The sequence below is a fragment of the Cryptomeria japonica genome, chromosome 11, assembly GCF_030272615.1.
Source record: "Cryptomeria japonica chromosome 11, Sugi_1.0, whole genome shotgun sequence".
Lineage (NCBI taxonomy): Eukaryota > Viridiplantae > Streptophyta > Pinopsida > Cupressales > Cupressaceae > Cryptomeria > Cryptomeria japonica.
In genome coordinates, this window is record NC_081415.1 from 567,985,675 (window position 1) to 568,010,056 (window position 24,382).

Consider the following 24,382-nt stretch of genomic DNA (forward strand, 5'->3'; position numbering starts at 1 on the left):
CTCCTGGTTTCTAGTGGCTTCCATGACAAGATTCATCAGACTACCATCCTTCCCCTGATTATCTTTCTGGACATTGATAGGGATGTCCAGTTTAATCGCTTGGTCCGTAATCTTTGGGACATGATCCTTCGCTGCTAGCTTTTTCTTTTTGGTGAGGGCTTCAGCCTTGGAGATCGGCTTGTTGTTGGTTTTGTATTTACTAACTGCCCATCTGGGGGGATTCTTTCTGCCGGGCATCTAAGGAGTGACCATCTTTTACTTTTCATCCACAAGTTCGTATTCAGAGTCATCAATAGGAACCCCACTATCATCTAGGTCCATCTCCGAATCAGAGGCATCTTTGACCTCCATCTGCAGGCCAATCTCAACAAGCAGAGGCACAATTTCAAGTGATTTGGCATGTTCCATGATAAGGACAATAAGTCCCTCATGAAGAAAAGGGTTGTTAAGGTTTTCCAGGTTCTTTTCAAGGCTATTCTCAAGGGAGGAGGCAAGATAGTAGGGAACAAAGATAATTTTATCGTGATGAAAATGATTTAGGATAGTGAAATGGTAGGAGAAGATGCATGCATACCTTCCATCTAGGGTGATATACCTCATTATAAAATCTGCTATGTTAGACCATGGGACCATGAGGTCTTTTCTATTATAGCCGCCATCGGCCATCTTGGTGACTCTGGAGAACTCCTTGTCTTTGTCAAAGAAACTCAACATGTCCTCTTGCCCAATTTTTCTATCCTTGTAAAATGTTCTTCCAGTCGTAACCAGACCAATGACCATCACCACTAAAGTTTCATCAATCTGATAATCAACACCATAAGCCCTAAGACTCCTTTTTTTCCATCCATTAACAAAGGCCTCTGTAATTGAGGAGAGGGTCCATGAAGCCAGTCTAGGTAGGGGACAAGACCACAATCGACGACTTCCTACCAAACATCTTTATTCTATTTCAACTTCTCACAAGTAGAGGGCTCTTGTCTGTTCTTATCCCCTCCCATTATGTTCATGGTCACCAAATTATAGGAGAAGGGGCTCATTGTCACCAACCAATCACAGAAAATGGGCCACACCCAAAGGATATCAGAACATTAGCAGAAAAACCACAAAATGAGATAGTAAATCTATTCACCGAGGAGGTTTCTAAACTTTTGATTAGGGAAAACCAGAAAGAGTCATTTCCCTATCAACTCAGTCATGTCATGATGAGGGATCATTGATTAACATAGTAATCATTACGTGCCACATCGCATAGATTTTTTGAGGAAAGCATCCCTACTACTCCACTTGTTGGTTGCCCAGTATCCCACCGCCAGTAGATCCGCCGCCTTATTACCTTCCCGATATATATGTGAGATTTTCAAATCTATCAGTTCATTAAATATATTTCAGCAGTTCTTGATCAAGCTAGCAATCGTTCAGCTAGGATTTGTGCAGCCACTCAGGTAGTTGACAGTGTTTAGCGAGTTGGACTCTAGCCACACTTTAGTAAACCCCTCTCTTTTATCCATGCGTATCCCAATGTGGGAAGCATTGGCTTCCGCATAGTGGTTAGTCTAGGTGCCCAGGGGGAGTGCCACCATAGAAACCAGCAAACCAGAGTGATTCCTAGCCACTCCCCTGCACCCACTCAGTCCAGGATTTCTATTAGCCACCCCATCCACATTTATTTTTATCCAGTCCATATTGGGAGGATGCCATACAACATTTTTTCTACACTGCTTGGTTTTGTGAACTGGGTTGGTAATGTTCCAATCAGTTTTCCACTAATTGATAGTATCCCAATCCTCCTAGAGAGTAGGAATGGGGGATTCATTCTTTCTATTGGGGTAGGAGTGGAGAAAGTTCTCTTTAATAGCATTATGAATTCTAATAGCCACAAGAAAAGGAGGAGTTTCGAAGTCCCTGAAAACTCTATTGTTTCTTTCTTTCTAGATGCCCTTGTCAATATGAAGAAGAGATAAATTCCAGAGAACACCTAAGGCCTGATTATTAGAAGGGCATTTCCATTCAAACCACATTCGTTGAGTAGAAATAGGGAAGACCCAGGCAATGTTCCAAATGTTAAGGAAGTGATTCCTAATATTTTGGCATGGGCACAATGCAGCAGTAGATGGCTAGCATTTTCCTCCGCCTCTTTGTAGAGAAAACATCTATTAGAGAGAGGAATACCTCTTCTGCAAATATTATCAATGGTAGAGATCTTTCCCCATATAAACAACCAAAAAAAGATGTTAATTTTAGGAATTAGGAGTTTGTTCCAAATACCTACCCAATAGTGGGGGGAGAAGCATCTAGAGATAAACTTATAGGCATCAACAACTTTGAACTTCTGAGAAGAGGAGAAGTTCCAGAACACTTCATCCTCCCCTTGAGAGTGGGGGATGTGGATGCAATTCAACCAAGGTTGCATAGGTCTTAGATCATTATCAACAGAAGAGAGGTCCAGTCATTCTCCATTTCTAATGTAATCAGCCACCCAGGCACCAATTCTTTTGAGGCATAATTCTTTGTAGGGGGGAGCCCAAACAAAGTCTGATAGGGGGCCATCACTAGTCCACTAGTCATACCAAAACCTGATCCTGGTACCATTACCTAGCATCCATCTACTGTCATGCAAGATAAATTTGGAGGAGCCAAAGAAATTGCTCCAAAAATCAGAAACCGCGTTGGGGAGCTCATAAGTTTTCAGAGTGTTTTGGATATCAGGAATTTGGTACTTAAGTTTCAATATATAAATCCATTCATTAGTCTCCTTAAGACATCTCCATAGTTGCTTGGACATCAGGTCTTTATTGAAATCTCTCAAATTCCAGATATCCAGACCTTCCATGAGTTTGGGCAAGCAAACTTGATTCCAAGCCACAAGGTGTAATCTATTTTTGAATTCAGTTCCAGTCCATAATTTTTTTTTTGAATTCCTTCCAATTTATCCATGATTTTAATTGGGATTTTGAATAGACTCATAGCATAAACCGGAAGGCCTTGAAGCGAGGCATTGATTAATTGGAGTTTACCAACTTGGCTTAGCAAGGCGCCTTTCCATCCAGTAAATTTTTTCTAAAATTTGTCTATAAGATTCACCCAAAAAGAGTCAGGAGCTAGACTTTAGTAGAGGGGAAGGCCCAGATAGGAATCAAGCAAAGTTCCAATTTTGCAGCCAATAATTGAGGCAATCTTAACTTTCCTATGCTCAGGGGTGTTAAAGAAGAAGATGGAGCTTTTATCCAGGCTATTTTTTTGTCCCAAGCCATGTTCATATATATTCAGAGTCATTTTTAAATTCTTGGCTTCTTTGATGGAACCTGTTGTTCACTAAAAGTGATAACCCAAGAACACCTGCAAATCTTTCTATGAAATGACCAATTTCAGTCTACAAAACACATCAAGGCTTGGACAACATAACATAGGACCCTAATTGATCCTCCTGCACTTCAAGTTCTACTAGACCTAGGGGGGGACACCCTCTTGATGCACTAAATACAAAAATTACAGACACGTAACTGCATCAACATTAAGCAGATAGATCATTTCACAAGCTCAATAGGTTAGGAAACATTACAGATTGGCTAGATCTATATTAACAATAGGATGAAACAGAGCTTGGAAAGAATGGAATACACACCCCTAAACATAAAGGGAAATAGATTTGTCTTTTAAAATGTTGATCTGAAACCATCCCCCAAACTTGCAAGACTAGTGCCTTGTTCATTGGGCAACAGAGTCACAGACAGAACTACAAATATGAATCATAGATGCAAATTTGTTTTCCTTAAACAAGATATTCATGCACCAATACCTGATACTAATGCACTATTTAATTCATTCACAAATTTATCAGATCTGGAAATACATTTCATCATTTATGGCTGACTATAGAATTTAAAACCTTCCTTGAAGGATACCTACAACAGTCACACAATCTCCTTGAGATGACAAATTTCATCCTCCTTGAGGATTGAATTCATAATAATGAAAAACATATCACAGAGACAATATCATGGGAAATTTACTCATGCCTGACACAAGTAAGACCTGCAACTAGGAAACAATCTGTCATCCTGCAATGTAGCCTCTATACCCTGAATAGATCCATAGAACTTTACAAGTGTGGGTCAAGATTTTCAGAAAATGGAAGCCATGAAAACTAGAACACTTCCTCCCAGAATTCTGGAACCCTTACCACTGAGAAGAATGGGGAATAAAAAGAGGAAGGAAGAAAAACAAATCCACAACTGAAAACTGCCAAGTGTCTCTCCTCTCTAATTGAATTTTGTTCCCATGAAAACTGCATCCAAAATATCTCACATTTGTCCAAATTAACTTCATAATCGGATTCCTCGCTCCGAGAGCTTTCCGAAAATATATAACACTTTATACCTTGGCCAAAAATTGAGTCCTGAGCGAATTAATTCCTCAATGTGCTCAAACATTTAAATTTTTTATTTATTAATATAGTCTAAACTATATAATAAACAATTTTAATTTTAAATTTTTGCCTCCATATGTGCTCTGATGCCTTGCCACGTGGCGGCCTCTGATTGGTCGATGGGGTTGACCGGACGACACCTAGGATGACACCTCATCATCGCCACGTCATCTGCTTTGTCACTGCCACTTGGCCGCCACATCATCGCCACTAGACTGCCACCTGTGCGCCAACTATGTGCCACCTCACCGGGACCCGCCTGCTAGACCGCTGACTGTACCCGCCACCTACGTGCCACGTGGATGGCTCTCATTCACTTTCGCTATTTCGCGAGGTTTAAACTTCATGCATCTTCCTTCGCGAAATAGCGCGAGCCATTGATCTCTCTCGAACATGCTCGCTCGTTAACCCGGCCTTCGTCTGCAAAATTTTGCCTCTTTGCCTCAGGAAGCGTTCCTACGTGGGGTCCACTTTGTCTTCGTCCAGTCAATTCTTCCATCGCCTCGGGAAACATGCTCGCGTGAGGGCCCGCCTTGGGCACCCATGGGCACCTTGTGTCAAAAGCCTTTAAGGCTTAGACATTATATTATTGTGCGTTTTTACTTATAAACATTAAAAATAACTGCCTCCTAGTGCATGTGGGATAAAACGTTATGCCTGGAGCTTCATTTTTTGCTTTCTCATTTCCACGTGAGATTTGCTAAAGTCCTTTGCAAGCCATTTTAATTACCACGCTGCTTGGAGGAATTGCATTACACTTGGAATCTGTTTCTCATTGCTTAAATTTGGCATTACTTGTAACGTCTGCTCTGTGTCATTATTGGAGTAATCTAGTGCCTGCAAATTTATTAGAGAAAAATATGCGCTCCCATCCTCTTTGGCCATTAGTTGATCATGGCTTCCCATTTCAACAATACACCCATCTTTCATAATAGCTATGGTATCGACCTTCTTAATAGTAGATAAGCGGTGTGCTATCACCACCGTTGTTCTGCCAATCATAAGCTCATTGAGAGTCAGCTGAATAAGACGCTCAGAAGCAGAATCGAGGGCACTGGTGGCCTCATCCAAAAGTAATATCTTTGGATTCTTCAAAATTGCTCTTGCCAGTGCAATTCTTTATTTCTGCCCCCCAGAAAGTTGTGCTCCTCTTTCCCCTACCTTGGTATTATACCCTTCAGGGAAGTTGGTAATAAAATCATGTGCATTGGAAGCCTTTGCAGCCGCCATCACTTCTTCTTTATTAGCATCCTCCTTTCCGTATAGTATGTTTTCCTTTATGCTTATTGAAAAGAGAATAGGCTCTTGACTTACCAACCCTATCTGTTGCCTCAGCCACTTTGTATTGAGTCTTTTAATGTCAAGCTCATCTATTAGTGTTTGTCCTTGAGTAGGTTCATAAAACCTTTCTAGAAGAGAAATTACAGTGGTCTTTCCCGAGCCACTGCCACCAACAAGAGCTAGTGTTTTTCTTACAGGTATTAGCAAGTTAAAATCGTGTAAAACAATGGCATCTGGACGTGAAGGATAGCTGAAGCAAACGTTCTTAAATTTGATAATGCCTTCCAGTTGATCTACTTCAGGTCCATCAATATTGTCTTTTAAGATTGGTGTCTGATTAATGATCTCCATTATTTCTATATAAGCAGCCACTCCCTTTACTATGAAAGTTAGGCTTAATACCGCGTACCCTATGGCTACTACTCCAAAAAGCATATTTAAAAGCGAAGACAAAATATCTGCAGGTTTATAAATGCCTTTCCTCATTAGGATCCCTCCATACAAGCAAAGCAGAGCCCACGAACTATAAGATATGGCCATTATAGCACCCATTCCAACACCCTTAACCAGTCCTTCTTGGTACTCCAACTTAACTGTAGATTTTAACATCTTTGAATAAGATGCCATGGCCTTAGACTCCCCAACATAGGAATAAACAGTTTGAATTTGTGAAAGCACTTCTTCAGTAATGGTTGCCGCGACTCTGGATACTGTTTGAGCTTTATGAGTCACCTTGGAGAGAAGAGATGCATAGGAAGCCCCTACTGCGACGACCAGTGGTACAATGGCAGGGACAACTAGACCCACAGGCCATGCATATCTTAGTGATAAAGCAAGCCCAACAACTACTATTGTTAAATGGGACATAAAGCTGGCCATCTTATCACCAAGAGACTCTTGGATAAGAAGAAAATCGGTAGAAAAGCTATCCAGAATAGCTCCAGTCCTTATCTGTGTATCGAACACTGCCAGCCCATACTTTATTTAGTCTTCAACTTAACATCCTTCCTCATCCACGATGCCTGGGGCTTTATTTGGCATTTGATTTGGGGGCTTCCTGGAATCTATTCACCATGCTTAAAATCTAGATTGTATCGTCCATACCTCAGGGATACATCTCATGAAACTCAACTCAATGGACTCTTTAGTGATGGCGTGACAACAATCGCATATGTTTCATTGCCATACATGACATCAACCCGCTGAACATTGCCCATCTCAATATGTTGTATTTTCCTAATTGGGATATTGTCCACAAAGAACACAGTGATTTCAATTCCAAAGAACGCTATTCTCATGGAATTCAGCTGCGGGATCGAACTAAAGGTGGAATCTCTCTTCTCGGCCTATATGAACACTTCCATTCCCATGAACATTGGTCCGCAGAATGTTCAACATGAACAAATAATGACACTACTATGCAAGCCTATATCTTTATGCATCATAAAGTCATGCACTAAGAGCATTCTCGCCACAAAATCAATGCACAGGCGTGAGCCAGGTCGGGCCCCAAAGTGGGTCCGACTAAAAAAAAATTTCGTTTTCATGCAACTGACCCCTGGAATGCTTCGCGGACCTCAAACATACCTCTGGAAATGATCGGCACCATTTTCGGATCATAAAATCGCATTTTACATCCTTCAGGCAATTACGCCACAATTTTTGCATTTAATCGCGAAGACGTAATTTCCAAATCTGTCAAAACATCTTTCTGGAGCTCGCCATCTGACAGGCGTGTACTTTGATATACAAGGATGACTTCTACCAAACAGTTTCTCAAGATGAGTCCCGAGCGAAGAGATATTAATTTCCAAAAACGGCCAACTGGCTTTGTCGACACTGCGGACTTGATGAACTCAATGTTCCGGCAACACATGATGCCTTTCTCAAAAATATCAAACGACCCCCATAGGCTCTCAAATTCGGAACATAGGTACCTTTAAGTACATATTAAATCTTTGAATTCTCAGTTTGATCACCCGACTGACAGGATGCAAATGGCATGCACACAAAAATGGCAACATTAACTGATCTAACACTGGAGTGTGGGTAACTGAATTTGATGGCAAAATGAGCTCTTTTGAGAACCGATCAAACGGATTGGTAGGGCCTTGAAATTTGAAACGTAACTCATCATTTGTACCAACATCAGCCCCGAACAAACATTATGGCATGACGCTTACTAAGGCAACTTTTACACTTATACAAAACAGGGCTCCGACTAGCTGTTGAAACAGGGACTTGCCAAAACATAGAAACTGCAAACGGAATCGGCTTCAAAAACTGAGCAAATGGATTCGTTAAGACTTGAAAATTTGTGAGCTCACTCACATTTATGCATAGGATTGAATCCAGTTTGAATTTTTTCATGACAATCAACAGGGCAAAAGATGTAATCGCTCAAAGTAGGCTACTCAATAAAATCTGCATTTGTGCCTAAAATGCATTTCTAGCTCACCCTTCAAAACGGGTACCTCATAAACTTCTCCAAATTGAATTCTGAAAGTTGCACATCACTGAATAGGCCAAATGAAAGGTGTGGGACATGAATCCCGAGCCTTACCCTCTGAAAATCAACCGGCTCTACTTTGCCCTCTCGCAAACTAAGCCATTCAAACTGACTTATTTAGGTGCCTTTCTGACATACTGAGCAAAATTTTGAAATAGGCCTACAAACTTGACTCAGTTTTAATTATTCCCAATAGAACCTTCCCCCATCAAGAGAGTATTATCAACAAATTGTTGGTGAGAGCAAGTGGGGGCCTAAGAGGAGGGTCGATGGTCCATAATATTGACATTTCTGACCTCCCTCTAAATTATTCTGCTAAGATCTCCACTCATCAGAATGAAAAGGAAAGGAGATAAAGGATCCCCTTGTCAAATGCCCCTAGACCCAGAGAAAAAATCAGAGGCAGATCTATTAATCAACACAAAGAATTTTGGGGTGGAAACACATTTCTCAATAATTTGGATGAAGTTATCTCTGAATCCAAAGGCCTTGAGGATTTTGAGAAGGAAGCACCAATTAACTCCATCAAAAGCTTTCAGCAGGTTAAGTTTCAAGAGAAAACCCATTTTTTTGTTAATACAAAGGGAGTGGATGTTCTCATGAACCACAATAGCAGAATCCAGGATCTACCTCCCAAGCACAAACCCATTTTGATGTTTAGAGATTAAAGAGGGGATGAAAATCTTAAGTCTGAGCACAAGAATCTTGGTGAAGATTTTACAAATAGAGTTACAAAGGCTAATAGGTCTAAAATCCTGAAAAGAGCAGGCGCCATATTTCTTTGGGATGAGGACCATGAAGGTGGTGTTCAGTTCCTTCAGGAGATAGCGTGATCCAAAAAATTCTTGAGCAGTAGCAACCACATCAGAGAAGCTAATATGCCAAAAGTTTTGAAAGAAAAAAAGAGGGAAACCATCAGGTTCGGGGACCTTGTTACCTTCAAAAGAGAAAACAACATTGCAAACTTCTTTAGGGGAGGGGATTCTGGTAAGCTCAAGGTTCATGTCCCTAGAGATGATGGAGGGAAATTGCTGCAAGATTTCAATCTGAGCTGAAGGATCAAGAGGATCATCCACAAAAAGGAGTTTGGAGAAAAAATTGATGGCTTCCTGACAAATCTCATGATGCTTATCAACCCATCTCTGTCCAATCTCAATTTTGTTTATTCTATTGGTAGCCCTGTGCTTAAGAGTCATCATATGGAATAACTTAGTGTTTTTGTCACCACTTTTGAGCCATAAGACTCTAGATCTCTACTTCCAAAATTCTCCTTCTTTTGAGATAATATCATATAATTTGGTGAAAATATCAATTTCTTTATTCGAGATATCAATATCAAACCCGTAAGCTAGGATATGCTCTTGAACCTCCACAAGTTCCAGTTTGAGCTTCTCTTTAGCTTTGAAGATGTTGCCAAAAGTGGATTTATTCCAGCGTTGGATATTAGACTTAACATTGGAGAGCTTCTTGGCTCTATGAAATATAACCATTCTCTGGATATCAATATTCCACCACTCCAAAATTTTATCTTGGATTTCTAGGGCCATGAGCCACATTTTCTCAAATCTGAAGGGGTATGCCTTTCTGCCAGACAACGGAGAGACTGAGAGGTAGACTGAGAGGCAGATTGGAAAGTGATCTAATCCAACACGGGCTAAGGCATTGAGTCTGCAGGAGGCCAGATGAAGCCAATCTAAAGAAATAAGACTCCTATCAAGATTGACTTGGATAAGTTCCTCCCCACTGCATCTATTGGACCAGGTGAATTTAGCCCCAATAACATCAAGATCTAAGAGGCTCAAAGAGTTGATCATGTCAACCAAGTCTTGTCTACTATCAATAGAAATTGGTTAACCACCAGATTTTTCCAGATTAGAAAGAGGGGTATTGAAATCATCTAGAAGGATCCATTTCTCATTAGGGAAGAGAGATCTGGCAAGGCAAATGGAAGACCATAGAGATTTCCTAGCTGATCTCCCATTAGGAGCATAGATGTTGGAAATGACCGAGGAGGACCCATCTTTAAGATTAAAAAATCTAGTAGCAATTATTAATTGTTGATTTCATGTAGTTAGTTGAATTGTTGATTTAATTATTAAATTAATCAAACCAATTTAAATAAAAAATTGATTCAAATCAATTAATCAAATCAAATTCAATTCAATGAATTAGTCAAATTAATTCAAATCAATTCAAATCAAAAATTGATTTAAATCAATTAATCAAATCAAATCAATTCAGATAAAAAAGTGATTAAAATCAATTAATCAAATCAAATCAACTCAATTAAATGGATTAATCAAATTAATTCAAATCAATTAATCAAATGAATTCACTAAATTAATCAAATTAATTCAAATCAATTAATCAAATCAATTCAAACCAATGAATTATTAATAGTTAGTTGAATTGTTAATTATTGATTTGATTTAGTTAGTTGAATTGTTGATTTAATTATTAAATTAATCAAATCAATTCAAATAAAAAAGTGATTCAAATCAATTAATCAAATCAAATCAAATGAATTCAATGAATTAATCAAATTAATTCAAATCAATTAATCAAATGAATTCACCGAATTAATCAAATTAATTCAAATCAGTTAATAAAATAAAATAAATTCAATTCAATGAATTAATCAAATTAATTCAAATCAATTAATCAAATGAATTCACTGAATTAATCAAATCAAATCAATTCAATGAATTAATCAAAGAAATTAATCAAATCAATTCAAAGCAATTCAATGAATTAATCAAACTAATTCAAATCAATTAATCAAATCAATTCAAACCAATTCAATGAATTAGTCAAACTAATTCAAATCAATTAATCAAATCAATTCAATGAATTAATCAAATTATTTCAAATCAATTCAAACCAATTCAAAGAATTAATCAAACTAATTGAAATCAATTAATCAAATCAATTCAATGAATTAATCAAATTAAATCAAATAAATTCAAACCAATTCAATACATTAATCAAACAAATTCAAATCAATTAATCGGTGCAATGAATTAATTCAATGAGTTAATCAATCCAATAAATTAACCAATCCAATGAATGAATCAATTAATTGAGTGATTCAAATCAATCCAATGAATTAATTAAATCAATTCAATTAAGTGATTCAAATACATCCAATGATTTAATCAAATTAAATCAAATTATTTATTCAAATCAATTAATTAATTCAATTCAACTAAGTGATTCAAATCAATATAAGATAGCATGCAACAAATTAACTCAAATTGTGCAAATTTTGATTTCAAAGCAGCTACAACAAATAAACTCAAATGTACATGTGTGTACATATGTATAGCGATCCAAAAAAGAGCTCGAATGTACATACGTACATACGTATGACGATCCAAAAAAATAGTACATACATATATATGAATATATATACATGTATGTATACATATATATGCATATATAGACATGTACCACGGTCAAAAAAATACATGAGTTCACTTGTTCTAATAAATAAAGTGAGCTCATGGTACATAAAATTCGGATCCTCTCTATATTTTACTATCTCTAATATCCTTTCATGATCTTCGATAGGCAACCTCCACTTTTGGAGGATACAAACTCTTTTTTGTAAAGTTTCAAAATGTGATCTTGTTGCTATAAGTAAATGACTATAATGTAAAAAAATTTGGCTGGGCATGTATTCAATAAATGTAACACTATTGTTATCTATCTTTGTTTGTTGATAATAAGTACCTTCAACAATGACGGATCCAGTGGGATATTGTTCCCCATCAACATCTTCCACTGATTCTGACAATTTACATTTTGGTTTTGTGCATCATAGTAGGTAATAGTCAACACCTTCTACATTGTTAGGATGTGCAAGCACGAGAAAAATATCACCCGTATACGGCAAAATACAAACAATTAAATTATAAAGTGTATGGTAGAATGCAAAAATAATATATATTGAATTCAAATTTAAACAAAGTACATGAAAAATAGTAAGTATATTTAAATAAAATGCAAGTGTACCTGACACAACTAAATCAGAAACACGTTCATAATCAGCTTATTATATAGGATCATGAATATCAACAATGTCACTATCTTCAAAAGGAGGCATTGTGACAAATTGTTTCATCTTCCATTCTGAAGCAAATCCATCTGCAATGTTCTAACATTATTGAATATTTGCATTGTTTTCAATGCAATCAACACAAAAACATAATTTTTATCTAACCTGAATCACAATAGGTTTGCTATGTCCTGTAGTCATCACTTGATGCATACTTCTAATGCCATTAATTGTTTGTCAATTATGATTGATCAAGATCTTTAACTTCCCAAAAATAGCATTTTTTGTATGTTGTCTCATGTGCACCAAAATGATTTTTGCACCATTCTACTATCTCACTTGAATTTCATATGTTGTTACCTCCAATTTTATATTGGCGAAGTGTACGCTTTACACAAGCTCCTACTCCATCATGCTCTCCTTTTCCATGTCTACTCTAAAAAAGGTTCCACAAAAACTTTAGACCACATTTAGCATGCTGTTGTTGTTGTTAGACAACTCAGATAATTAGAGGACACCTAAGAGGGAGGGTGAATCAATTGTCAATAGATTAGAGAACTTTAAGCATTAAAACCTTATTACTAGAATACATAAACCGAATACCAGAACAATAGATATAATAGGTAAGAACAAATATAAACCATGGAACATTTACCAACCATCCATAAAAGATAACATTGAGAATGTCATAGGACATACAACATCCTCGTCGAATGTTTCTTTCACTAGTGTTAGAATTTCGAGGGCACCCAGGACTCTTCTAATGGTGGCCATGACTGCTTATCTGGCAAGAGAATGTCGTCGAGCATACATCATCCTCATCGGATGTTTCCTAGGTGGACATTAGAATTATGACACCCATCCGACAAGAGAATGCCATATGACATACAACATCCTCATCGGATGTTTCCTTGATTGGCATCAAAATTCTGATGACACACAAGACTCTTCCGACGGCGACCATGACCGCCAATCCGGCAAGAGAATTCCATCAAGCATACAATATCCTTGTCGGATGTTTCCTGGGTGCATGTCAGAATTCCAACACTCGTCCGATGAGAGAATGCCATAGGACGTACAACATCCTCGTCGGATGTTTCTTTGACTGTCATCAAAATTCTGACGATACCCAAGACTCTTCTGACAATGGCCATGACCACACATCTTGCGAGAGAATATCGACGGGCATACAACATCCTCATTGAATGTTTCCTAGGTGGACATCAAAATTTCAACAACACCTGGGACTCTTCTGATGGTGGCCATGACCCCTCATCCGATGAGAGAATGTCATTGGGCATAAAACATCCTCGTTGGATGTTTCTTGGGTGTACGTGAGAATTTTGACACATGTCCAACGAGAGAATTCCATAGGACATACAACATCCTCATCGGATGTTTCATTGACTGGCATCAAAATTTGCAGATGATAACCTCTTGACGAGTGTCGAAAAGACCAAGGAAGCAATTCAGCTAAAAATGCTCTTGGAATCCTTTGGGAAGGCCTCGGGCCAAATTATCAACAAAGAAAAATAAAAAATAAAATTCTTCTCCACCCCTTCTTCCTTAGAGGTTAAGATACAAAGAATTTAGAACTGTAAAATAGGCATTCTTTCATGTATTCACTTTGGCATCCCAATTTTCGGAGGATTGAGGAACTCAAAACTTTGGGATCTTTGAAGTTAAAGCTGGATCAGAATATTAACTCCTGGAAAGGGAAATGGCACTCATGGGCAGTGGTGTTGGAGCACCTAGGACTTAGGCTCATAGTCCTTCTACAATTTTGTCTTGTACTGACCTTAGCAAAGTTAGCTTTCTAATAAGGACTCCAAGAGGGTCCAAGGCGTGTGTGTAATGTTTGATTTGAGTCAAGTGTAGGCCTAGTTGTCCTAGTTACCTTTCTAGGTTTTCACTTTGTGAGTAGGTGGTAGTTTAAGTAGGTAAATGGCCTTCTTGATGGTCAAAAGAGGCATAACTTGGTGTGAGAATTATAGAGGTTTATAATAGTCTTAGGAATGTTGAAAAATACATGAATAATAACTTGAAATAGGTTGTTTAAGTTGAAAAGACAAAATGTGTAAAGTTGTAAAAGTTGTCATGACAACTTTGGTCCTAAAAGAGCTTAGTGGTGGAGTAAGGGTTAGAATATTGACCTAGGATGCCTCCACATGTGGGGAAGGATATTTAAACCTCCTCTTGCATGGTTACCAAGGTTGGAAGTTTTGAATTTTATGAATAACAAACTAAAACTACTCTTTCTCAGACTGTTATCACTATTTTTGTCTTATTTTGCATAGAAAGTGAATACAAAAGGATTGAATCTATTGATCCAACTTTGGATAGTGGTTCTTTGGTTTGTTCTAGTACTATTTGGTTCATTGCATGCTTTGTAGATAGTGTATGTTAGTACTTTTACTGTTTTGTTTCCAAACAGCCAGTTTTGGCTTGTAAATAGAAATTTTTTGTAAAATAGTTGGCCATAAAATCCCTCTGTACTACCATCATGACCTCTTGGGACATGGAAGGAAACCCTATCTATAGTGTAAATATGAAGGGATGAGTTCTGGAAGTGGAATTCATTATAGTTTCGACCTTGTTCTAGGTGAGTCCAGGAGCAACCCGGCTAGAGAAAACAGGGTGTAAATTGAATGCATACTACAAGGGTGAATAAAAAACCTTAACCAAATAATTTGGGTTGGTTTATGAGGTCCATATAGAGTTGAAACTGAAAGAAGAAGCCTTGACAAGTCTTTTAGATTCCCATTTCACAAATTTGGACAGTCACTATCGGTTAAGGCCTAGAAACCCTGGCAAACGCTCATTTTTGGGTTAGGGAACTGTACGGAAAGATGGAAGACTAAAAATAACAAAATCTCTTGGGGATGGGAGAGTTATTGAAGAAAAATAAACCTTGTTGCAGGGTCCTTTAGACCGATTCCCTCAAATCCCTTGAAAAACGGATTTAGGAGGCCTAATTGGGGCTCATCCTTGTAGCCCTATTTCTAGGCAAATTTATGAAATCGGTAAGGAAGATAGTGATTGAAAAACCTCAAATGGACCAAATTGAGTTCATTCCATGGTAAATTACACCTCCACACCTATGAAATGACTCACAATAGTATGGGGGTGAAAAGTGATAAATTGATAAGTTGTTGTCAATATTGCAAGATTGTGCACATGGGAAACACATTGAAAAGGTAGGGTTCTTAGTCAAACACTTGTTGCAAAAACCTTGAGATTGGCAAAGAGAAATTCCTAGAAGAGATTGGGAAGTACTTGGATGTCTTGGAACATAGCTAGACCTGGTGAGGTTTGTGGAGTTGAGCAACACCAACTAGGTGAAGTGTGAGCAAGCTAGGTTTAACCCTATCAAATTGGTATCAGAGCTTATAAGATTTGGGCTAAGAGAGTAGATGTCCTTAGTGGAATCTATAGGAGACAACACCAATGTGACCAATGTAGAGCTGGCAAAGAAAGTGGATGATCAAGAGGAAGACAATAGACTCTTGAAGAAAAAATTGGTAGAATTAGAAGGTAAGCTTGGTGAGATTGAAACCAAGGCAGATGAAGTGTTGGTAAAGGTTGAAGGAGCAGAAGGGAAGGGAAAAGAGGTGTCAGAAGTAGACAAAGTACCTAAACCTGATCCTATTTTAGAACAAGAACCTTTCCAAAAGGCATTGAAAGCCTTAAGTGGTAAATCACTAGAAGGATTGCCATTGTTTACTGGTAAGATAGAAGCAAAAGTGGTTCTAGAATGGATAGAGGGTATGGAGAACCATTTTGAATGTGAATGCATAGATAAAGCTCAAAGAGTTAAAATGGCCAAGACTAGGATGAGGGGAGCCGCTCTCACATGGTAGAAATTTGTGTAGGATGAGAGGAAGAGAGCGGGTAAAACTCCCATTTCTTCTTGGAAAGGGATGTTAGTCAAAATCAAAGAAGCCTATCTCCCTGATGACTATGAAGTGTAGAATCATAGGAAAAGAAAAAACCTAAGACAAAAAGACCTTGATGTAAGTGGTTATATAGAGGATTTTCATAAACTTATCCTTAGATCTCATGCGGTGGAAGAAGAAAGCCTTAAGGTAGCTAGGTACCTAAATGGACTAAGATGGAACATCCAAGAGGAAATCAGTCTAATGAGTGCAAAGACAGTTCATCAAAGCTATCAACTTGCCCTTAAAGTGGAAGAAAAATCTAAAAGAAAACATGATTCAAGTAGTAATAGGGGCAGAGGTAGAGGAAAAGAAAATAGAGGCCATAGGGGAGGCTTTGGAGGAAGAAATTCAGAGCAAAGAACACAAGGTGAGTCTAAACTCACTGAGCAACAAGAAAGTGGCACTGGTAAAGGAGGATTCAATAGAGGAAGGTATAGTGGAAAAGGTAGTGGTTACTCATATTTTGCCTCAATGAAGTGTTACCATTGCAATCAACTTGGTCATCCAGCATACAGGTGTCCAGAGAAGGGATCATCATCATAGAGTAGTGAAAGGAGAGTGAACTATCTTCAAGAAGAGACTACAAGCAAAAAGACTTCAGAGGTTGCCTTAGAATTAGAGGTAAGTGACAATCTGATGATAACAAGAACTTTGATAAAGGAACCTGTCAGAGAAGAGCCTAGCCAAAGGAGGTCATTATTTAGGATCAAATGCAAGATTATGGACAAAGTTTGCAAAGTGATCATTGATTCATGGTCAATAGACAACATTGTGTTATAAGAGGTAGTGAGTAAGATTAAATTACAAAGGATACCTCACAACAACCCATATAGGGTCACTTGGTTCACAAAAGGCCAACATGTCCTAGTCAATGAGCAAGCATGGGTGGATTTCACCATTGGGAGGTATAAGGACAAAGTGTTGTGTGATGTCCTACCCATGGATGCATGCCATCTTCTATTAGGAAGACCATGGAAATTTTATAGACAAGCTATTCATGATGGAGCCAAGAAGGCATATTCATTCAAGAAAGATGGAGTCCCATTCAAGATCCAATCTATCCTTCAGGAAGGTGAAAAGAGAGTAGTAGGTCCTACTGTCCTCTTAGTGAGTGAAAAATAGTTCTTGAAGACACTTGAGGAAGGTGAAGGTATAGGGTTTGCATTAGTGATGAAACCTAAAGAGGAAGATAAGAAAGAGAAGCCAGATTTGCCAGTAGAGGTTCAAGACCTACTGAAACAGATCAAAGGGATAATGAGTGATGGACAACCAACCACCCTACCTCCTAAAAGATCCATAAGCCATCAAATATACTTCATACCTGGAGCATCCTTACCTAACAAGGCAGCTTACAAGATGACTCCCCAACAAAATGTTGAGATTTCCAAACAAATCCAATATCTTTTAGACCAAGGCCTAATTAGGAAAAGCATTATCCCTTGTGTTGTACCTACCATTTTAGCCCCAAAGAAAGGTGGTACTTGGAGATTGTGTGCTGACTCTAGGGCTATAAATAGAATCACCATTAGATATAGGTTTCCAGTTCCTAGAATATAAGACCTAATGGATTGTTTAGGTGAAGCCAAATACTTTACCAAGATTGACCTTAAAAGTGGATACCACCAAATTAGGATTAAGGAGGGTGATGAATGGAAAACAACATTCAAGACAACAGAGGGTCTTTATAAATGGCTTATAATGCCATTTGGCTTATCTAATGCTCCAAGAACCTTCCTGAGGCTCACGAATGAGGTGATGAAGGACTTCATAGGTAAATTTGTGGTCGTATATTTAGATGATATTCTGATTTTTAGTAAGGATAGGGCAGGTCATGTTAATCATTTGGAAATTGTGCTACAAAGATTGTATGAAGAGAAGCTAACCATGAACTTGGACAAGTGTGAATTTTTTAAGTAGGAGTTGGTTTATGTTGGGCTTGTTTTGTCACAAGGGAATCTCAATATGGATCCTAGAAAGGTTGAAGCCATAGTAAATTGGCCACTCCTAAGTCAACAATAGAGGTGAGAAGCTTCCATGGACTAGCTCAGTATTACAGGAAGTTCATTAGGAAATTCAGTGCTATATGTGCACCAATGTTGGACACTATTAGAGGTGGAATGAAGGAAAAGTTTTAGTGGAATGAATAAGAAAATAGAGGTTTTGAAACCTTGAAAGAAAAGATAGATGCTCAACTAGTGTTAGTGTTGCCTAGTTTTGAAAAACTCTTCACAGTGGAATGTGATGCAAGCAATGTTGCAGTAGGTGTTGTCCTAAGTCAAGAAGAAAGACCAGTAGCTTTCCATAGTGAGAAGCTAAGTGATGCAAAGAGGAAATACTCCTCATATGACTTGGAGTTATATGCTTTAGTGTAGGCTTTGAGGAAGTGGAGACACTATCTCCTTCCTAAGGAATCTGTAGTCTACACAGACGATCAAGCTCTAAGCTTTCTAAACTCACAAGACAAACTCAGTCACAAACACATGAAGTGGGTAGAATGCATGCAAGCCTACACATTCACAATCAAGCATAAAAAAGGTCAACTAAATATGGTTGTTGATGCATTGAGCAGGAGACTCTTCACAGTCCAAGAAATTCAGTTAAGAAGCATAGGTGTTGATAGTTTTAGAGACCTATACCCAGATGATGAAGACTTCTCAAATGCCTACAAGGTATGCAAAGAGTATCAAAATCATTTTCATAGTGATTATTCATATTTTACCTTTCAAGATGGGTTATTGTTTAGAGGAGGGCAACTTTGTGTGCCTAGAGGGTCAATGAGAGAAAATCTCATACAAGAGAAGCATAATGGCAGTCTTAGTGGTCATTTTGGAGTCAACAAGACTCAAGAGTTAGTTCAAAGGTATTACTATTGGCCTAGGATGAATCAAGATGTTAGGAAGTATGTGGAAACTTGTATTGTTTGTCAAAAGGCCAAGGGCACTTCTTCAAATGTCGATTTATACCAACCTCTTCCCATACCAAATAGACCTTGGGAGTGCATTAGTATGGATTTTGTAGTGTTTTTACCAAGGAGAAAGTAGAGATTTGACAACATTTATGTCATAGCGGACAGATTTAGTAAGATGTCTCACTTTTTACCTTGCAAGACTACTCATAATGCATGTCATATAGCTCATTTGTTTTTCAAGGAAGTGATAAGGATGCATGGTTTACCTATGAGCATTGTTTCAAATAGGGACTCAAAGTTCATGAGTCATTTTTGGAGGACACTTTGGCAAAAGCTTGGCACGAACCTATCTTTTGGAGAAGCTTACCATCCACAAATAGATGGGCAGACCAAAGTGGTTAATAAGAGCTTAGGAAACTTATTGAGGTGCCTTACCAAGGATTATGGTCATACATGGGATCAAGTGTTATCACAAGCTAAATATGCTTACAATGACACAATTAATAGAACCATAGGCAAGAGTCCTTTTGAGGTGGTCTATGGTCTTCACCCAAGGGGTATACTGGAGTTAAGGGATTTAGGAAATGTAGCAACAAGGAGTGGATATGCTGAAGATTTTTCTCAGTCAATGAAGGAGGTACATGAAGCAGTCAAGCAAGCATTAATGGAGAACACAAGTAAGATCAAGCAAAAGGTTGATGAGAGAAGGAAGAACCTACAATTCCAAGTAGGTGATCTTGTCATGGTGCACCTTAAAAAAGAAAGCCTATAGAAAGGAGTACCTAATAAGTTGCAGATGAGAAGGCTGGTTCCATGTGCCATCCTAGCAAAGTATGGAGAAAATGCAAACAAGGTGGACCTACCTAGTGAAATAGGATTGTCACCAGTTTTCAACATAGCAGACTTAGTTGCTTACAAAGGACCAATTCTAGGTTCAGATTGCGGTCACTTAGAGGTAGCAGATGATGTAAATAACCTTCAAGTACCAACAAAAAAATTCCAAAGGTTGAAAGGTATTGAGTTCAAGGATCGCTAAGAAGACAAGTCACCAAATTTATTGGGAGCACCTAATCAAGTGGCAGGGTGTGGATGATGTTGAGGCTACATGGGTGCCTAAGATAGAGTTCAAGAAGTTAGGCATTGATCAAAATCTGATCACCAAAGAGGTGACTTAATTTTCTTTTTTTTTGGAGAATGGTGCAGGAGCACCAAGGACTTGGGCTCATATTCCTTCTATAATTTTGACTTGTACTAACCTTAGCCAAGTCAGGTTTCTAATAAGGACTCCAAGAGGGTCCAAGGTGTGTGTGTAATGTTTTATTTGAGTCAAGTGTAGGCCTACTTGTCTTAGTTTCCTTTCTAGGTTTGCACTTTGTGAGTAGGTGGTAGTTTGAGTAGGTAAATAGCCTTTTTGATGGTCAAAAGAGGCAAAAGTTGGTGTGACCATTAGAGAGGTTTATAATAGTCTCAAGAATGTTGAAAAAGACATGAATAATGACTTGAAATAGGTTGTTTAAGTTGAAAAGACAAAATGTGTAAAGTTATAAAAGTTGTCATGACAACTTTGGTCCTAAAAGAGATTAGCGGTGGAGTTAGGGTTAGCACATTGACCTAGGATGCCTCCACACATGGGGAAGGATATTTAAACCTCCTCTTGCATGGTTACCAAGGTTGGAAGTTTTGAATTTTATGAATAACAAACTGAAACTACTCATTCTCGGACTATTATCACAATTTTTGTCTTATTTTGCATAGAAAGTGAACACAAATGAATTGAATCCATTAGTCTAGTTTTGGATAGTGGTTCTTTGGTCTGTTCTAGTACTATTTGGTTCATTTCATGTTTTGTAGATAGTGTATGTTAGTACTTTTACTATTTTATTTCCAAACAGCCAATTTTGGCTTGTAAATAGCAAATTTATGTAAAATGGTTGCCCATTAAATACCTCTATGATACCATCACGGCCTCTTGGGAAATGGAAGGAAACCCTATGTATAGTGTAAATATGGAGGGAGGAGTTCTGAAAGTGGAATTCATCATAGTTTCCACCTTGTTCTAGGTGAGTCCAAGAGCAGCCCGGCTAGAGAAAACAAGGTGTAAACTGAATGCATACTGCAGGGGTGAATACAAAACCTTAACCAAATCATTTGGGTTGGCTCATGACATTCATATATATTTGCAACTATAAGGAGAATACTTGACAAGTTCTCTAGATGCTCATTTCACAAAGTTAGATAGTCACTGCTAGTTAAGGCCTAGAAACCCTAGCAAACCCTCATTTTTGAGTTAGGGAATTGTACGGAAAGATGGAAGACTAAAACTAACAAAATATCTTGGGGATGGGTGAGTGATTGAAAAAAAATAAACCTTGTTGCAGGGTCATTTGGACTGATTCCCTCAAAACCCTTGAAAACCGGATTTAGGAGGCCTAATTGGGGCTCATCCATGTAGCCTTATTTCTAGGCAAATTTATGAAATTGGTAAGGAAGATAGTGATTGGAAAACCTCAAATGGACCAAATTGAATTCATTCCATGGTAAATGCCACCTCCACACCTTTCCAATGACTCACAATAGTATGGGGGTGAAAAGTGAGAAATTGATAACATGTTGTCAATATTGCAAGATTGTGCATATGGGTAACAAATTGAGAAGGTAGGGTTTTTAGTCAAACACTTGTTGCAAACACCTTGAGATTAGCAAAGAGAAAGTCCTAGTAGAGATTGGGATGGACTTGGAGGTCTTGGAGCATAGCTAGACCTGGTGAGGTTGGTGGAATTGAGTAACACCAACTAGGTGAAGTGTGAGCAAGGTATGTTTAACCCTATCAGGCTGGTAGGCTGGTAATGCTCCAAGCAGTTATTTCGGCTCTACCCATCTACCTTTTAAACTTCTTATGCCTCACTTCTGGTCCAAATTCCTTCATCATTAAAAATATGAGAAACTTCTTCTGGCAAAACACTGAAGAAAAACATAAAATTGCTCTAATTGCATGGGATAAAATCATCAAACCCAAGTCCATGAGGGGTCTATGAATAAAAAATCTTCACTTTCAGAATAAAGCCTTGGGAGCTAAACTAGTTTGGAAGTTCATTAAATACCCTAAAGAAATATGGGTAAAGATAATGGTAAAAAAATACCTTATAGATGGGAATCCTCAAAATCTTCTAAGATCGAATTCTCATCCAAAGGGATCTAGGACCTGGAATTTCATTGTCACATGCAAAAATTTAATTGCAAACTATTTGTCTTGGGATATCCATGATGGATCCTCTAGCCTTTTTTGGGAAGACTCATGGGAGGATATCCAAGCATTGACAGCTCTCTCAATATTCCAACGGCTAAGCATTAGCTTCAATAGCATTGGAGATCTTGAGTTAGTGATTATTTGGTTTTGGCCAAGGCTACTAGAATGCTAGGATGGAGCTGGAAGCAATTTGAGGGATTGCCTATTCCTACTGTTGAAATCAACCAGCTATCAGAGATATTAGAGAGAGAAATATTAATCCCAGAAGAGTAAAAGATTCTCTTATATGGGCTTGTTCTAAAATAGGACAATATAATGCTAAAGATGGCTATAAGGTTCTAGGAAACTTTGAGAATCAAGAGAAACAAGATACTCCACTAAAACAATTTTGGAGCAGCAAGATTATCCCAAAAGAATGAATCTTTGCATGGTTGGCTTTCGAAAAGAGGATCCTCATAGCAGAAAGATTCACTAAAATGGGCTATGAAGGGCCCTCAAGATGCATTTTGTGCAAAGCTCAAGCAGAAATAGTAGACAATCTCCTTTTAAACTTCCCATTTGCCTCAAAATATTGGCGATGGTTTTGTGCAAAACTTGGCTGTATAAAAACCCTCCCTAATGATATAGTCACTCTTTTTTAATCCTGGCCACTTCCTTCTATGGAAAGAACTTTAAGTCATATTTTGGAAATCTCTCCTTCTTGCTTTGTTTGGAAAATTTGGAAAGAAAGGAATTGAAGACTTTTTTATGACAAAGCAAGAAGATTTGAATAAGTTTTATCCTCAATTGAAACATCAATTGTTGAGGTAGTAAATTGTAAACTAGCCTTCTCAACAGATTCTAGCAAAAAATATTCTACTTGGGATGATAGTATAAGAAACAATTGGCAAGGGATCAAGATTCCTCCTTCATTTGGGAGAAATCCTAGTGTAAGAAAGGATGCTATAGTGTCTCCCCCTAAATAGGGTTGGTTCAAGCTAAAATTTGATAAAGCCTCCAAAGAAAACCCAGGTGCTTCAGGTATAGGATATGTGGTTAGAGATCATATAGGAACAATAATTGGAAAGATGGCCATACCACTACCACCGGATACTAACAATATAACAGAATAAAAAGATTTTCTCCTAGGCTTACTTGATTGCCACAAACATGGGATAAGAAACCTCATAGTAGAGGGAGACTCAAAGTTAGAAATAAATGCAAATTAAATCGAGAAGAACCCCAAACTGACGGCTACAGGCGATTTTTGACAACATAACTGATTTTTTGATCAAATTAGAGAAATATGAGGCTAAACATGTCTACAAAGAGGCTAACAGAGAAGCATACTGTCTCTTTAAAACTATAGCAGAAGACCTTTCTTTACATTGGTAGGAGAAGGATAACATTAATCATGGTTAAAGCTACAAAGAGTATATCAACATTGCTCAGTAGTGGATTCTTGTTTTTCATACCTCAGACATAAAAAAAATTCACTAGCTTGGTCTAAATGACTATCTTTTCAAATTCAAACTTTTCCACCAGCTTATCAAAAGTGAAATTGTCATGTCAACTATGGCGTCATCTTAATTTGGCCTTTCTAAAATAGATTTTTCCCACTTTTATCCTAAAAAGATAGCCTGCGGTCCATCATCATTGCAAGTACGAGGCATGTGCTATCCATTGGAAAGAGCTCAATTTTTTAGCTCAAGATTTGGCATGATGCTAGACAGATATCCGTTGCCACTTTTGCAAGCTAATTCATTGCAAGGCATTTTGCCTTAAATTCATGTTGAGGACAACATTTATTAGCTTTAATTTGGCTTCCTCCGCAAGACTATCAATCGGATTCTCTTTGCAACCATCTTCATAGAAGCTAAAGCTACTTCAGGTTTCTAAGTGATGTCTGGGGAGGCATCATTCGGGTTTATAATGAGTGTCTTCCCAACACCAATCTCATGCTTTGGAGTGGATACCTCCATCTCTCTCTCTACCTCAACCTTCCAAGTCTCTTTTAGATAAATCACAGACCTAAGA

General features: G+C 38.0%; 1 pseudogene; it reads right to left on the reverse strand.

The window, feature by feature from the left end:
• Positions 1-255: 255 nt before the first annotated feature.
• On the reverse strand, positions 256-13,047 carry LOC131860338 (ABC transporter B family member 19-like; annotated as a pseudogene).
• Positions 13,048-24,382: the final 11,335 nt, after the last annotated feature.